Source organism: Bison bison, unplaced genomic scaffold (assembly GCF_000754665.1).
Source record: "Bison bison bison isolate TAMUID 2011002044 unplaced genomic scaffold, Bison_UMD1.0 scf7180017864390, whole genome shotgun sequence".
NCBI lineage: Eukaryota > Metazoa > Chordata > Mammalia > Artiodactyla > Bovidae > Bison > Bison bison.
This window is the reverse complement of record NW_011494962.1, coordinates 3320081-3336236: the sequence shown is the minus strand read 5'-3', so window position 1 is coordinate 3336236 and position 16156 is coordinate 3320081. Positions and strand designations below refer to the sequence as shown.

The 16156-nt window shown below is 42.1% G+C and overlaps 1 protein-coding gene across 4 annotated transcripts in view; it reads left to right on the top strand.

The window, feature by feature from the left end:
- Positions 1-3973: 3973 nt before the first annotated feature.
- GPR19 (G protein-coupled receptor 19) overlaps positions 3974-16156 on the top strand; it is a 36065-nt gene continuing 23882 nt past the window's right edge. For 2 of the 4 annotated variants that reach the window (XM_010858697.1, XM_010858694.1), the window contains exons 1-2: positions 3976-4860; positions 5420-5954. The gene's annotated coding sequence lies outside the window, so the exon portion shown is untranslated. Of the gene's footprint in view, positions 4861-5419; positions 5955-13213; positions 13283-16156 lie in introns of all 4 variants that reach the window. The other 2 variants (XM_010858696.1, XM_010858695.1) reach the window with 2 other exon arrangements.

Sequence of the window (16156 nt, the reverse complement as noted above, 5' to 3'; positions counted from 1 at the left end):
AGCTGAGTGCCAAAGAATTGATGCTTTTGAACTGTGGTGTTGGAGAAGCCTCTTGCGAGTCCCTTGGACTGCAAGGAGATCCAACCAGTCCATTCTAAAGGAGATCAGTTCTGGGTGTTCTTTGGAAGGACTGATGCTGAAGCTGAAACTCCAATATTTTGGCCACCTCATGCGAAGGGTTGGCTCATTGGAAAAGACTGATGCTGGGAGGGATTGGGGGCAGGAGGAGAAGGGGACGACAGAGGATGAGATGGCTAGATGGCATCACCGACTCGATGGATGTGAGTTTGAGTGAACTCCAGGAGTTGGTGATGGACAGGGGGCCTGGCGCGCTCCAGTTCATGTGGTCACAGAGAGTCGGACACGGCTGACTGAAGAGTCAGTCACGTGACTCTTCAGTCACAGCTGAAGAGTCGTTCACAGCAACTGAACTGAACTGAAGTTTTTGAAATGTGGTGTGTATCTTACACTTACATCACATCTCAATTTGGATTGGTATATTTAAATGCTCAAGAGTAGAACTTCCCTGGTGGTCCAGTGGTTAAGACTTCACTTTCCAGTACAGCAGGTGCAGGTTTGATCCCTGGTTGGAGAGGTAAGATCCCACATGCCTTGAAACCAAAAAACCAGAACATAAACAACAGAAGCAATATTATAACAAATTCACTAAAAGCTTAAAAAATGGTGCACATTTAAAAAAAAACTTAAAAATGCTCAAGAGCCTCACATAGACAAAACAGACAATATAGCTCTAAAAGATTACTGTGATGTTGAGAACACCAGAGGAGATTTAATTGTGCTGATATTTTTCATTAGCCTAGTAACTTTTATGGTCCTCAGGTAACAAAACTGCATAGGTTTTGAGTGGTCTGTTCCAAGCTTGTATTTTCTCTAAGTCCTGTTATTTCTAGTGTGCTGTTTAAAAAAAATACTTTTTTTTTACTGTATATACATACTTTCCTACCCTTCCTCCCAGCTAGAGGTAGTCATATGACATAGTTCTGAGCAATGAGATGTGAGGGGAAGTCTGTTAAGTCATATGGGAAAGATTTTTCACCCTGATAAGGGAGGACACAAAGAGAAAGCATCTTCCTCTTTTTTCTCCCTCCCTCTATCCCTTCCTTTCTCTTTGAACATTTCATATGAGAACATGATGTTTGGTGCTATGGCAGCCATCCTGAGACTGTGACTGCTGCTGCTGCTGCTGCTAAGTCACTTCAGTTGTGTCCGACTCTGTGCAACCCCATAGACGGCAGCCCACCAGGCTCCCCCGTCCCTGGGATTCTCCAGGCAAGAACACTGGAGTGGATTGCCATTTCCTTCTCCATTGCATGAAAGTGAAAAAGTGAAAATGAAGTCGCTCAGTCGTGTCCGACTCTTTAGCGACCCCATGGCCTGCAGCCTACCAGGCTCCTCCGTCCATAGGATTTTCTAGGCAAGAGTACTGGAGTGGAGTGCCATTGCCTTCTCCAAGACTGTGACAGAAGACTACTGAGTTGAGGATGGCAGAACAGAAAGGAGATGTAAATGCAAATAAAGAAGCCAGCCGGGCAAAGATGAGGATGGCAGAGAGCCTAGGGTGGAGTTCTCTAGCTGTCGCGAGAGTATTGTAGCAGAGATGTCCTTAATGGGCACTGCTAAATATTCACAACCAAAGTTCACCCTTTTTTCTCCCATATGCCCCCGCCACCCCGCCCTTGCTAAAGATTCCCTTGCATCTGACTGCAATATTCTTTCTTCAGGTGTGACAAGTATACTAGAATTACTCCCAACACTGGAAACAGTGCAGGGCTAGAAGCAGCAGCACAGTTCTCTGGCAGTCCCTTGTTCACCAATAAAGGGAACTGCAGTGCACAAACACTGCAATTTGGCTGTAACGTTTAATACTTCTAAAATCTTTAAAATTATGTCATGAAAAAAGTCCTATCACTCAGTTAATAAGATTGAAAGTGAAAGTCGCTCAGTCATGTCCGACTCTTTGCGGCCCCGTGGACTTTATAGTTCATGGAATTCTCCAGGCCAGAATACTGGAGTGGGTAGCTGTTCCCTTCTCCAGGGGATCTTCCCAACCCAGGAATCAAACCCAGGTCTCCTGCATTGCAGGCAGATTCCTTACCAGCTGAGCCACAAGGGAAGCAATAAGTAAGATTATATTGTATTGATTCAACAAATTTGGGGTAATTGGGAATGCATAGAAGATTCCTTGTTCAGCAGTTCCTTATGTTGGGGTCACAATAATTCAAGAACCCACGTTTACATAAACATGTGACTACAAAAGGCAGCAGTTTTTTCACTGCCTTACAATGTCAAGGTAATTACAGGAGAGCATGCTCAGAATGCTGCTAAATAAATAATATGGATAGCTATTTTTTTCCCATGGATAACGTTTTTAGCTACTGATCGTGGAAATTCTGGAAGTCTACTTCCTGAGTTGCATGACAGACTGAATGGGTAACCAATTCCTGGTGAGTTTCTTTTACTCATTAAAAGATTTTTTTTCAGTGAACAAAGATAAAAGTTTTATTTGACCAGTTACTGGTCTTACACTAACATTTTCATCACATGTAAATACACCAGTAGTCTCAAAGGATTGGTAGCTCTGTATCAACTCTTCATCCAATTTCCATTCTCTATTTCCATTAGCACCATCTCATCATGTGCAATAAAAGCAGTTTCTTTTACAGTTGTTGACTGCCTTGACAAAGTAAGCAGTGTTTATGAGTCAGTCTTAATCACCTTAATAAGTGAACAAAGAATCAATTCAGCTTATCTACATTTCTTTTCCTTCACGAAAAAAAACGTCAATTCAATCCTGCTTAGAAAACTGGCTATCACCTTACCTCAACCAAATGAGTGCAACCCTAGATAATGGAGCAGGACTTTAAGTTCCTTCTGACTTTGGCACCAATTGTTGCCTTAAAAGTAAGTATCCAAATTGCTACATTTACTGCATTTTACTATCATATCAAACATAAAGAGAAAAATCTAGAGGTTAATTTTTTAACGTTAAGGCTCTCTGAGAACCATGGTGGAAGTGCCCAGAGCATTGAAAATTTGGCCCCGTTTGCACACATGTACATACTTTTCCCTTACTTAATTTCATGTGACCTAAAAATCTCATCTTCCTTTTGTAGAAAGTTTCTTCTATTACAAATTAAAGTCTTCAAATTCATTTTTTGAAACCTAACAAATAGTCCAATAAAACGTCCAAATTGTAAACATCAAAGATACAGATACTATTATACAACTCAAAGATGCAGATCTAGGTTTAGCTGAATCTACCAGCAACTGAAGGAGTTTAGAGCACATTAAAATGCATCATTAGAAATTCTTCCATCAAAAACTTAAAAAAAAATTTAACTTGCCTTGTTTTCAAACGGATCTAGTCATATCTATAATATAATCAAAGTTTCACCAGATCTTCTCATCTTGTATCAAAGCCTTCTAATCCATTTGAAACTGATTTTGAAGGGAACTTAAAGCCATTTTTAAAAATTTGCTTGTTGGTTGGTGCTTTTTCTGGCTATTGCTTCTAGAGCCACCAGTTTTTAGTTTCAAAATTTGCATGGCTGCCTTCTTGACTCTGCTGCAAGAGACATTCTTAACCATGGAGGTATTGCTCGAAATTTAAGTAAGATGGGCTTAAGCGTTAGGGTTATTTGCATCTTTTCCATTTCAGAGTCTATATTTTTAACAAGTTCCTAAATTCCACCTCCGCTTTGGGGCTTAGAGTTGCTGCTTACCACTTCTTAGTTATTTAAGAGTGGCGCTATCACCTTCATTACTTTCAGTTCGACAGATCTGACAAAACGGTTTCTGAGCGTTTAAGAGCTTTCATTACCGCTCGTATTTTCCCTGGTTTCAGGCTTACACTTAACCTGTCCTAGTATCAACCTCCCATCCGTGTCCCCGGCTTACAACTACACCCAAGAACATGCCCTTACACGCCAGCTCTTGAGGCGGGACCCAGCGGCCGTCCGAGGTAGTAAACAAAGCCTAGCGCAGGCGCAGTGGCGACAGGCGTGTAACCTGGTTTGCTAGCAGCCAATGGGATTTTTCGTACAGTAAAAAGTGGAAAAACAAGAATCTCCACACCGCTCTAAGGTGATACAGTGGTTGGCTGCTTCTGTTTTTATATACTTCTGACTTTTGTTTCTGAGGAACTTGTGGGGCCTTCGAGGCGTCGCAAGAAGCCCTTCCTAGAAGGGAAAACAGCCGCTGGCGTGTTGCCTATTTCTAGCCTCGTTTGTTCTCGCCGTGGAGTCTTGATATTTTTAACTTGATTACAACATTAAATCACTGCACCTGGTGGAGGGGAGAGGGGAAAAGCCTCACAACACCATTAAAAAAACGCTACTCTCCGGTCTGGCTCAAACATCGCGAGATTTGCCTGCGCGAACAGCAACCCCCGTCCCCCACAACTGTGTGCGGTTGCGCGTGCGCCTGACTTTTTTTTTTTTTTTCGTTTAAGCGCGAAAACGTTTTGAAACTTTTTGGTAAATAACAGTCAAGCTAGTTAGGCTTGAGAGGTCGAGAAAGGTCGGAGGATAATTCACGTTGACGCGATGGATTCAAGCACACAACACTAGATTCTTCGAGATTTTGCAGCAACTACTCCACATGCTTGTACGGTCGTCCCTCTTTTCCTTACTGTGTGTCTGCCGTGAATTGTCTGAGAATTCAGCGAATCGAGTAGTAAAGGAGTGGACATGGGAGGGCCGTTCAGGCTTTAAAACCAGAGTGATGGGCTTTAAGTATTTGGAAAGATAACCCTCGGAGCGACAGAAGGAATACATTTTTAAGGACCGTGAAAACAAAAATTTTTTTTCCCCTGGAGACCAAGAGGGATTGTGAAGTAAGGTAATACTGAGGGAAGGAGAAGATGGGAAATAGAAGCGGTGAAGAAAGGCAGTAACTACACAGACCAGTGGAGAGGGGAAATTAGGAAAACAGGGCTCTTGGTAGTAGTGTTCCCCAACACTACTTTTTTTTTTTTGCACCAGGCACTAGTTTTGTGGAAGACAGTTATTCCACGGTGGGTGGGGGACAGGGGATAGTTTCAGGATGAGTCAAGGTCATTACCTTTATTGTGAACTTTATTTCTATCATGATGGCATCAGCTTCACCTGAGATCATCCGGCATTAGATCCCGAAGGTTGGGAACTCCTGCAGTAGAGAACGTTTCCCATCAGACAGTGTGAAGATGTTCGTGTTTGTAAACAGAAAGACAGAAATGCCCCCATATTTAGTTCCTCTTGAGTACGGTAGAAACTGGGGAGTCCCTAAGTGAGCGGGACAAGGAGGATTCTAAAAGCCAGAGTCCTGAGCAAGGGCTGAGGTTGGGATGAGGAAGTGGAGGAGTCAGGAATTCTGGAAGCATCTTAGGAGAACTGACTAACCTGACCTCTTTCTCTCTCAGGATACGTGGGACACCTGCACGAGCATTCAGTTTCTTCCTGCAGTGTCTGAAGGTGCTGCTGCTGCTGCTAAGTCGCTTCAGTCATGTCCGACTCTGTGCGACCCCATGGACTGCAGCCTACCAGGCTTCTCCGTCCATGGGATTCTCCAGGCAAGAACACTGAAGTGGGTTGCCATTTCCTTCTCCAGTGATAAAGTATGAAGTGAGTGAAGTGAAGTGAAGGTACTACCCGCACCTGAAGTGTCCTCGTCCTGTGGGTCCCTTCAGCCACACCTCAGGCAGATGCAGTGTGGACTTCATGGAGTGGAGTGGTGGAACTGGCTATCAAGACACCAGCTTGTTACAAAAATACATACTTTCTGCTTTTAGCCTCCCAGAGTCATTTGGTATGAGAGTCCATTTTGATATTGGCAGCAATCTTTAGTCAACTTTTGATTTTGAATATATTTTGATTTTTTATGGACTGTCTGGAGTACAAGGCAGAGGAACGATGCAATACGTGATTTTAGTCGACCAGCAAAGGAATTGCTTGTAGGTAAGCAATATAGCTTCATCTGTAAGGAAAACTCAGGATCCAGGTATCAATCAATAGAATGGAAGTGCTTCATTAAGAAAGGTCCAGTCCTGGTAGTCCCCTATTAAGAAGTTCTCCCTAGAGCAAATTCACTTCATTTTGGCAGCCTACAGTATAGCCTAAGAAATGGCAACCCCCTCCAGTATTGTTGCCTGGAGAATTCCATGGACAAAGGAGCCTGGCAGACAAAGAGACATGACTGAGCAATTAACACTAGGGTAACCTAGTAACTGGGCCACATGTGTGTCATTCATGAAAATGTTCCAGAAAAAAAAAAAAAAAATCCACGCATGCAATAGAATAGGGTTTCTGCATTGATGCCTTCGTATTTTGGTTTTAGGGAGTGGGATCATTCAACTGTAGGAGGTGTGATCTCTCAGTACGGTGTCACAGAAAGGGTATAGAATTGAGAATCAGACCTGGAGTTTGATGTTAAGGTATGACAGTCTCTCTGTGTGGCCTCTCTGAGCCTCGGGTTTCCTCTGTGTCAAATTAGAATAGTAGTGTCTTCTTCATAGGATGACTGTAAAGATGAAACAAGATATTGTTGACAACTGCATGAGTTACTAGCATAACTTATAGTGTATATTTAATAAATAAGAGTGTCTGCCTTGAGCTTCTCACCATTTATGCCTGCCATCTCCTCACCAAAATGTGCATGCTCAGTGTAGCATCTGTATTCAGAGAACCTTAGGCTAGATTCTTTACCTTGCCTGCACATTAGAATCATTTGGGGAGCTTTAGAAATTCCTAGTGCCCAGGCTTCACCTTCGACAATTCAATCAGAATCTCTGGAATTGGAACCCAGATATCAGTATTTTGTTAAAGCTCCTAATTTTGCTGCCAAGGTTGAGAACCACTGCTCTGACTACACAAGTGGTGTTGTCTGTACTTTCAAATGAGAATAATGAGAATCGAGGCTGTTTTTGTAGCCTTTCAGTGAGTAGATAATCACTTGGACAGGGTGGGATGGCATGTGTGGGTCACGAATTTGAATTTCTAAGAGAAAGGGTACTTTCTTGTAGGTTTCTAGGGATATAAGTAATTCAGAAGTTGAAACCACCTTACTACTGCTGTTATAGATGCCAGGATATTGTGGTTATTGGCAGGCTCGGCAGTGGAGAGTTCATGGAATTAAAAAAAAATACACACTAAGATGTCCATCATTTCTTCTGTCAGCTGCTTCCTCCCTTTCCTTGTCCTTCCTCTTTATAATATTTGCCAAATCTGTTAGAGCGTGTTGAGGGAGAAGCACAAGAACTCTGCTGCATCCCAGTGCCTCCAGCTGATTTGATCTACTTTATATCTGACTTTGTTGTTGTTCAGTCGCTCAGTCGTGTCTGACTGACTCTTTGCAACCCCATGAGCTATAGCACGCCAGGCTTCCCTGTCCTTCACTATCTCCTGGAGTTTGCTCAAACTCATGTCCATTGAGTCAGTGATGCCATCCAACCATCTCATCCTCCATCGCCACCTTCTTCTCCTTCCCTCAGTCTTTCCCAGCATCAGGGTCTTTTTCCAGTGAGTCGGCTCTTTGCATCAGGTGGCCAAAGTATTGGAGCTTCAGCATCAGTCCTTCCAATGGATGTTCAAGGTTGATTTCCTTTAGGATTGACTAGTTTGATCTCCTTGGTCTCCTTGAGCTGAGTCAAACTGACTGCCTCCTAAGAATTTGGATCAGAATATTGAGAGACTGGGTCATATGTTTTCTCCCAGCTTTATGGAAGTATGACTGACAAATAAAAGTTGTGTATCTTTAAGGTATACAATGTGATGTGATATATGTACATTGTGATGTGCATTGTGATGACCACAGTCAAGCTAAATAATACCCCATCTCACATAGTTACCATTTTTGCATGTAACACTTGAAATCTCTCTCAGTAAACTTCAAGTATACACTGTTATTAACTGTAGTCAACATGCTGTATGTATATAAGGTCTCAAAAACTTGTTTATCTTATCATTGAAACTTTGTACCCTTGACCAGTATCTCTCTCCCTGTAGCGAAATCCCGCAGCCCTGTAACCACTATTCTACTCACTGTTACTATGAATTTAACTTTTTTAGTTTCCACATATGAATGAGATCATGCAGTATCTGTCTTCCTGTGTCTGGCTTATTTCACTTAATGTAAGGTTCATCCATGTTGTCACAAATGGCAGGATTTTCTTTTTTAAGGTTGAATAATACTCCAGTGTGTGTGGGTGTGAGGGGGAGGTATTTGTATATCACATTTCCTTTACTCATTCATCTGTCAACAAACACATTGTTTCCACATATCTTGGCTATTGTGAATGATGCTTCTATGAACATGGGAATGCAGACATCTCTTCTAGACAGTGATTTTATTTCCTTTAGGTATATACCCAAAAGTGGACTTGGAAAGGTATCTAGTAGTAAAGAATCTGCCTGCCAACACAGGAGATATCGGTTTGATCCCTGGGTTAGGAAGATCCCCTGGGGGAGGCTATGGCAGCCCACTTCAGTATTCTTTCCTGGAAAATTCCATAGACAAAGGAGCCTGAGGGGTTCTAGTTCATGGAGCTGCAGAGTCGGACACGACTGAGCTACTAGACAACAACAGTATACCCAGAAGTAGCCTTGCTGCATCATATTGTAGTTCTGTTTTGAGACTGGTTCATTTAGATAGAAGCATTGAATTTGTAAGGTCATGTAACTTGCAGAGAGCTGAGCCCACTATTTGTGCATCAGTAATCAGAACAAGCTGATTGCAAAAGAGAAGCAGGTGAATGCTGCCAATTAAGAGAGAGAAAATGGGAGAGAATAGGTCTTGTAGCCTCAAGAGATGGAGAAGGCGATGGCACTCCACTCCAGTACTCTTGCCTGGAAAATCCCAGGGCTGAGGGAGCGTGGTGGGCTGCCGTCTGTGGGGTCGCACAGAGTCAGACATGACTGAAGTGACTTAGCAGCAGCAGCCTCAAGAGAGAAAGAGATGGAGTCGGTGGCTATCTCAGCTCTGACAGCTTTCTGTCCCTTACTTCAGTCCCATTTTTGGTCTCACTGCCACTTCCTGTTCTTGAGTTCCCTGCAGTTCTTCTTCAGAATCTTTATAATAAATCCACCTCCACCCTAGTGGCTTTCTTTTTTCCCCTTAGATAGCTCTCTAACGTGGCTAGTTGTGTTCTCCCTTTCCTCCTGCCCTTGGGATTAATAAAACCACAGTTTACCACAGCAGGAACACACACATATGCAGCAGGGACTCTTACTTAACTCACTACTGCTCAAATATGTCAAGAAAAAGTAGTTCTCTTTGTTGTTTTCTAGAGTTTTCATGCGGGTAGGTTATCTATTATTGCATAACAAAATTCCCCCAAACTTAGGAACTTAATAATAAGCATTATCTTATCATTTTTGTGGGTGAGGAATTTGGGAACAGTTTAACCAGGTAGTTCTGGCCTGGGATCTCACACAGTTGCAGTCAGGATGTTGTCTGTGACTTCCCTAGTGGTACAGTGGATAAGAATCCACCTGCCAATGCAGGGGACGTGAGTTCAATCCCTGGTCCAGGAAGATTTCACAACGTAGAATACGTGCATGCTCAGTCACTTCAGTCGTGTCCAACTCTCTGTGACCCCATGGACTATGACCAGCCAGCCTCCTCTGTCCATGGGATTCTCCAGGCAAGAGTACTGGAGTGGGTTGCCATTGCCTTCTCCACTGCAACATGGAGTAACTAAGCCTGTATGCCTCAACTACTACTGAAGCCCGCACACCCTAGAGCCTGTGCTCTGCATAAGAGAAGCCACCGAGAAGAGAAGCCTTTGCATTACAACTGGAAATGAGCCCTCCCTTGCTGCAACTAGGGAAAGCCCATGCGCAGCAGTGAAGACCCAGCAGAACAACAACAAAAGATGTCCTGTGGACTGCAGTCACTTGACTAGGGCTGGAGGATCTGATATCGGGGTGGCTCACTGCCCTGTTGCTAGTTGGTGCTGGTTGGTGAGAGGCCTCAGTTTTCCATGCGTGGACCTCTTTATAGCGTTAGTGTCCTAATGACATGGTGGCTGGCTTCCCCAAGAATGAGTAATCCGATAGGGAGAGAGCCAGGCAGAAACTGTCCTTGCGATGATCTAGCCACAGGAACTACAGAGAATCACTTCTCCCACATCATTTTAACTGGAAACGGGTTGTAAGGATGGCCCATGTTCAAGAGAAATATTATTAGGTGTCATCATTTGAAGGGAGGCATATCAAAGAATTTGTGGACACATTTTAAAGCCACCCCAACTGTTTGATTACAGAAAAACCAACTAAGTGTCCAGTTCAGTCTCAAATATAGTTCAATCAATTTCATTATTTAAGTGGTTCCTTTAAGTAGCGTAAGTCTTTTTTGGATAAAAATGTGTCCTATTTCATAATGTTTCCCAAGGAGGTCCTGACATCTCTGACGATAACGTCCATTTGTATGAAGGGTGGGGAGGGTAACAGATACATCCTTGTGGACTCATGAGTAAGGGGTATTCCCTGGCTTCATTCTGGACCTAGTGTGTGCACTGGCAGGGTTCTCGCATGATGCCCCTTGCTGGCCTGATCACTGGGGAACCTGCTGGCCTGTGATGCTGAAGCCTGGATCTCACGAATTCATGGCCCATTTTTGGCTTCAGGCAAATCTCCCAGGGAGGAACAGCCTCTCCCCTTTAGAGACTGCTTCTCCTTGGCTCTTGCTATCGAGTCACTTCACCTGACCACAGCAGGCCCTATGGCTGTTAGTTCAGCATCCATGCTTCAAAGGAACAGGAAACGCTTGGGATGGTCAGCTGCTCTGTATGCCTGTGTACACTGTAGAAAATTTGCCATTGGCCCAAATGGCCGTGCGAAGTTCAGGATGAGGTGTGAGGGGCCTTGGCAGCTGTCTGCAGAGGGGAGCAAAAGCAGAGATCTTTTGCCCTGAGTGCTCCTCTCAACCTGGAGGTAACTTACTGTGGTATGCAGAGTTAGGACACCTATAGATATTCACCCTAGTACTCAGACCCTGTGAATATGTTACCTTCCAGGGTAAAAGGGACTTTGTAGATATGACTAAGTTAAGGCCTTGAGAGAGGAGATTATCCTGGATTATCTCGTGGATCCAACCTAGTGACTTTCCAATCTGAGGTCGGAGTCACAGGGAGTGACTCTGGAATGGCTAAAGTTACCATTACTCTGTGGCTGGAGTAATAGTTAAAGAGATACAAGATGGTTGGTTTTGAAGATGGAGTAAGGGAATTACGAGCCAAAGGATGGAAACAGATTCTCTCTCTGTAGTCTCCAGAAGAGAACACAGCCTTGCTGTCACCATAATCTGAGCCCTAAGACCCATGTTGGATTTCTGACCTACAATACCATAAGACAATAGATTTGTGTTTTTTGAAGCCATTGTTTGCAGTAATTTGAAAGAGTCACCAAGAGAAAATGAATACTCTCATATCCTTCTTTGGTCTAGAAGGAGTCAGGTCCAGTGACTGGCTGCTTTATTCTCCTTTATCTCTTTGTCTCTGAACCTGAGATCTAGAGGGAAAGACTCTTACTCTCTGTGTGGCGTGTCCTTGTCCACCACAGAGGAGAATTTATTACTTTCCATTTTCATTCAGACGACAGAGTTGAAAGTACAGTACAGTAAACACCCACAGACTCCTCAGCTAGATTCGCCCGTTGTTACTTTCCCTTTCTGATTTTTTATGTACGTGTTTTTTCTTGTTTAACCACATGTGGGTAACTTGAATTCATCTTGACCTTTCATCCTTACTTCTTCAACGTCTCCTAAGAATAAGAAAATCCACCGGTTAACTACAATTCCTTTCTCACACCTAATAGAAATAGTGATTTCATGACACCATCTAATACAAATCACAAGACAAATTTCCCCAACTGTCCCCAAAATATTTTAGAGCTACTTTATATATTTATATATATATATAAAACTATTTATATATTTTAACTATGTATTTTAACTCTGCCTCCTCAGTCAGCATCTCATCAAATTATGTGCTTTGCAATTGGTTTTCTTTAGTCTCTTTAATCTGTCAAAGCTCACTCTTCTTATTTTAAAACAATGACCTTCTGATAAGTCCAGACTAGTTCTTTTGCAGAATATTCTATATTCTCAATTTGGTTGATTTTTTTCTTATAATGTCTTTGATTTGTTTTTCCAACTACTACTTTCCCCACCCCTCTCCCCTCCCTGAGAGGCACACTGTATAGAGGTTTGATTATATTCAGATAAATGTTTTTAGAAAGAACATTAGTAATGTTGGGTAGGTTACATTGCTTTACATTAGGCACTAATTTCAGGGTGTCCCGTTTTAAGTGTGCTCAGTCACATCCGACTGCGCACCTATGGACTGTGGCCCAGCATTGCTAGTGATGCTAAATTTGGTCACTTGGTTAAGACGATGACCCCCTCTCCCAGTCTCACCATTGAAAGTTTATAAATAATCTACAAACAACCTGTTCCCAACAACTTTTCATCTCATAGTTTGAATATCTGTTGTGGTCCTTGCCTGAATCATTTATTACACTGGGGCCTGCAAAAATGGTGTTCAAAATATTATATTCTGCATTTATTAGCTGGCATTCTTTTGTAAATAGAGCTTTCCTTTAAGAGAACTTGTTTTAATGAATCTCTCAGTGGACAATTGGATAGTGGTTTGCTTTCAGCTTTGTTTAAAGTAGTTGGAGAGCTCTTGTTTTTTAAAAGGATGTGTTAACTCAAGTTAACTAATATCTCAATAGCATCCTCAGTATTTCCAGTTGTTTCCTTGCTTGGCTCCCAGGGGCTTTTTAAAATCCAAGCAATTCACCATGGTAGGATTTGAGGTAAGGTGGGTGAGAGGTTCACCAGTCTGTGGTAAAAGGGAAGAAAAACTTCTAGATGGGAATCAAGAACCAGCATGATATTTCGACTGCAGCAGTTCACAGGAAGATCAGTTTGTGGAAATTAAGGATCTAAAAATTATTACCCGTAGAACTGGCTACAGACTCTGGGACCCTTTGGAAAATGTTTGCCTGCCCCAGTCTGAAGGCCTATTCTATGGTACCAGACAATCTGAGCAAAGTCTTCTATATTTGGTTGATGACAAATAAAGGAATTTTGAGAATGGCTTTCAAAACAGTAGCTTGGATTTCAAGCCTATTGTCTTGCTGTACACTCCTGTTTTAAATTTTGGAAGCTGAATATTTATTCCTTCTTTTTTCCCATCACTTTGGTAACTCTGAAGAGTGCCACATTCTCTATCCCCAAGGCCAACTGATTCCCCAGGCAGGCAGAGGAGAAAAAAAAAAATCACGTAAGTTATTTTCAAAATATGACCCCAGTTACACAAATATTATGGATTTGTGGGATTTTATGGGTTTGGATGGAAGACAACTGTTTTTTCAAAAAGGCTGGGAATAAGTTTGGTGATTATAAATATATTTTTAATAGAATTAGTATATTACATAGCATTTTATAGTATTAATATTTCAGATTATGATTCCTTATGAAATAATTTTTATTATTTTATCATTAAGCTATGATGTACATGTGCGGTCATTCTAAAAAGAATGAATAATTTGGTCTTTTTTTGCTCTCAAATGATTTAAAGCAGTCTTTCTGATTTCTTTTGTCAAAGGCCTATAGTACTGAATCAGATCAGTCATATTAAATTAATAAGTTATTTTAAATGAATCCATTATTTATGATATAGAATAGTATAGTGTACCTGCTCTGGGGTCAGACTAAATAGTCCCAAGTCCTAGCTCCTATGCTAACTAGTGGTGTGATTGTGGGCATATTACTTCTCCCTAAGTTTCCTTGTCTGTAAAGCAGGAATGTTAATAACAGTACCTGTCTTATGGTTGGATGTGCTCAGTCGTGTCCAACTGTTTGCGACCCCATGGATTGTAGCCCGCCAGGCTCCTCTGTCCATGGGGATTCTCCAGGCAAGAATACCGGAGTGGGTTGCCATGCCTTCCTCCAGGGGATCTTCTTGACCGAGGGATCCAGCCCAGGTCTCCTGCACTGCAGGTGGAATCTTTACCGTCTGAGCCACCATAATTTGCTGAGAAACATAATACATCACACCCCACTCCCAATATTTTTTTTTTACCAGTGTGATGAATGTTTTATTAAAAATACAATAATTTCTTTTACCAAGTCAGGCTAAACCTCCAAGGAGTCTATTAAATAAATGAGAAAAATACAGTTAAGTTTTTCTCTGGTTGGATAGGAGGGTTAAATGAGATCATGGCTCATGATAAATAATTAGCTGGTTCTGTTGTTGCTGTTATTATTATTCTTATTATTCACTAAGAAAGGAGAGATGATATTAAGTCACCATCTGACTAACTCTTAAGAATTTCTTCAAATACATGTCCAACTTTCCTGATAAACTAATTTTCTGAAAGGGGCCAGTGTTAGAATTAACAGAGTTGAATTTCTCTGAGCCTTACATGGAAAAACTAGAATTAACTTGATTCTTGTCCTAGAATAAAAGAAGTAAACATGTCTTAAGCTGTGGACATTAGGCCAGGAAAGAGCTTCAATTTCATGGAATTATACTGGAACTTCTCTATGCTACCTCTTTTCTTAACAGAATTTGCATTACTGCACATTGAAAGTCAGTATTTCTACCTGAACCCCCCCATAGAAATACAGTATTCAGAATTGCTATGCTTAGAATTCTGAGTTAGAAATAAACAGGTTATGTGTATGCCTAAAGAGACAAATGTATAGATTCAGTTCCTAACTTGGGATAGTCCAAATGTTATACAAGGGATTGACCTTATTATTCAAATTGTTCTTTATTTAAAATAATCCAGCAAGTCACATTAAACAATATTTATCTTTTCTCCTGTAAACTCATAAAGCATTCACAATTGTTCCTAGTTCAGGTGTAGGTCTAGTGTATCTTCCACTTAAGACTAGATAAATGGCCTCACAAAAGCCAGAAGCCACAATCCAAGAAGTATGTTTCCTGTGTTCTTCCACCCCCTCACCCCAACCCTGCTTTCTGATGGCACACCACAGTCGTTCTGTGAAGCTGGCATTTTCATTGTGTTGCACCTAAATAGATTTTTAAGGAAAGAAGCAGTGAAGGATGGAGGGAGTCACCATCACAGTGTCCATACTAATTCCTAGAATCCTTTCAAGATTTAGGGTCAGCAACAATTCAGTAAAGAAGGGGCCCATTAGGTAAATTTGGCTCTGAAAATGCTCATTGAAAGTCCTCCTCTGCAATTCAGTTCTGTTCCCTCTTCCTTTCTTTAGTCAGCAGGGTCCCATGGTGACTGGTTCTGAACGCAGTCATCCCCTTCAGCGGTTACCTAGCACCATGGCAACCGGGACGTCAGCAAAGCAGGAAAGACCCTGCACAAAACAGCTCCTACCAGACTCGCCGCTCTCTGCCTCTTAACTCAGCCCTGCCTGAGGCCTAGGGATGGGGCTAAAGACATCTGAACATGCACACTCAAGAAACCTACATATTTCTGTGGTTGTGCCTGTGAGCATAGATATATGGGCATATGGTAAACTGTGTAATGAGAATTTCCTCTCCACCCCCAAAACATGGAGCATGTTTAAAGGGTGTGGATGGATGGTGGGATGGGGGTGGGAAGGTAGACATTTGATGATATGTAAAAATTATATTCGTGTTTATAAATAACAGTAAGTTGACATTAGAGGAAGTTGGAGTCCTACTTACATATGGCCAGGTGTATATTTAGACACAGAACCTCAGGGAAATATTTTTTAAATGGTTTTATTTACTCGAGAGTGAAATAGACAAATGAGCGCTGAGGGGGTATAATGCTGTCCGTGGTGCTGAACACTTGATTTTTGTCAGATATGCCAAGGTGGCTCCGGAGGGAACTTAGGGAACACCTTGCCAATTTAAAGTACAGACAACAAGGAAGAAAGGGAGGGCCTGGGGAGAAAGCATCCTTTCCTTCCCTTCCAAGCAATTCTGCATGTCCAGGATAAATTGTTCAGATGAGAAATAAAAAAGAAAGTGGAGAAGGCTAGAGGTTTGGATGGTTGAATCTTCCCCTTTTCATATGGAGATTTTTGGTTAGAGCCAATCAGGTCGGAGATTTCTGCCTCTGTGCTTCTGAAAGGAAAAGTGAGGGGGAAGGGAGAGAGAAGCTGGCCACATTCTCCTCGTGAGCCACATGATCCATTTCCC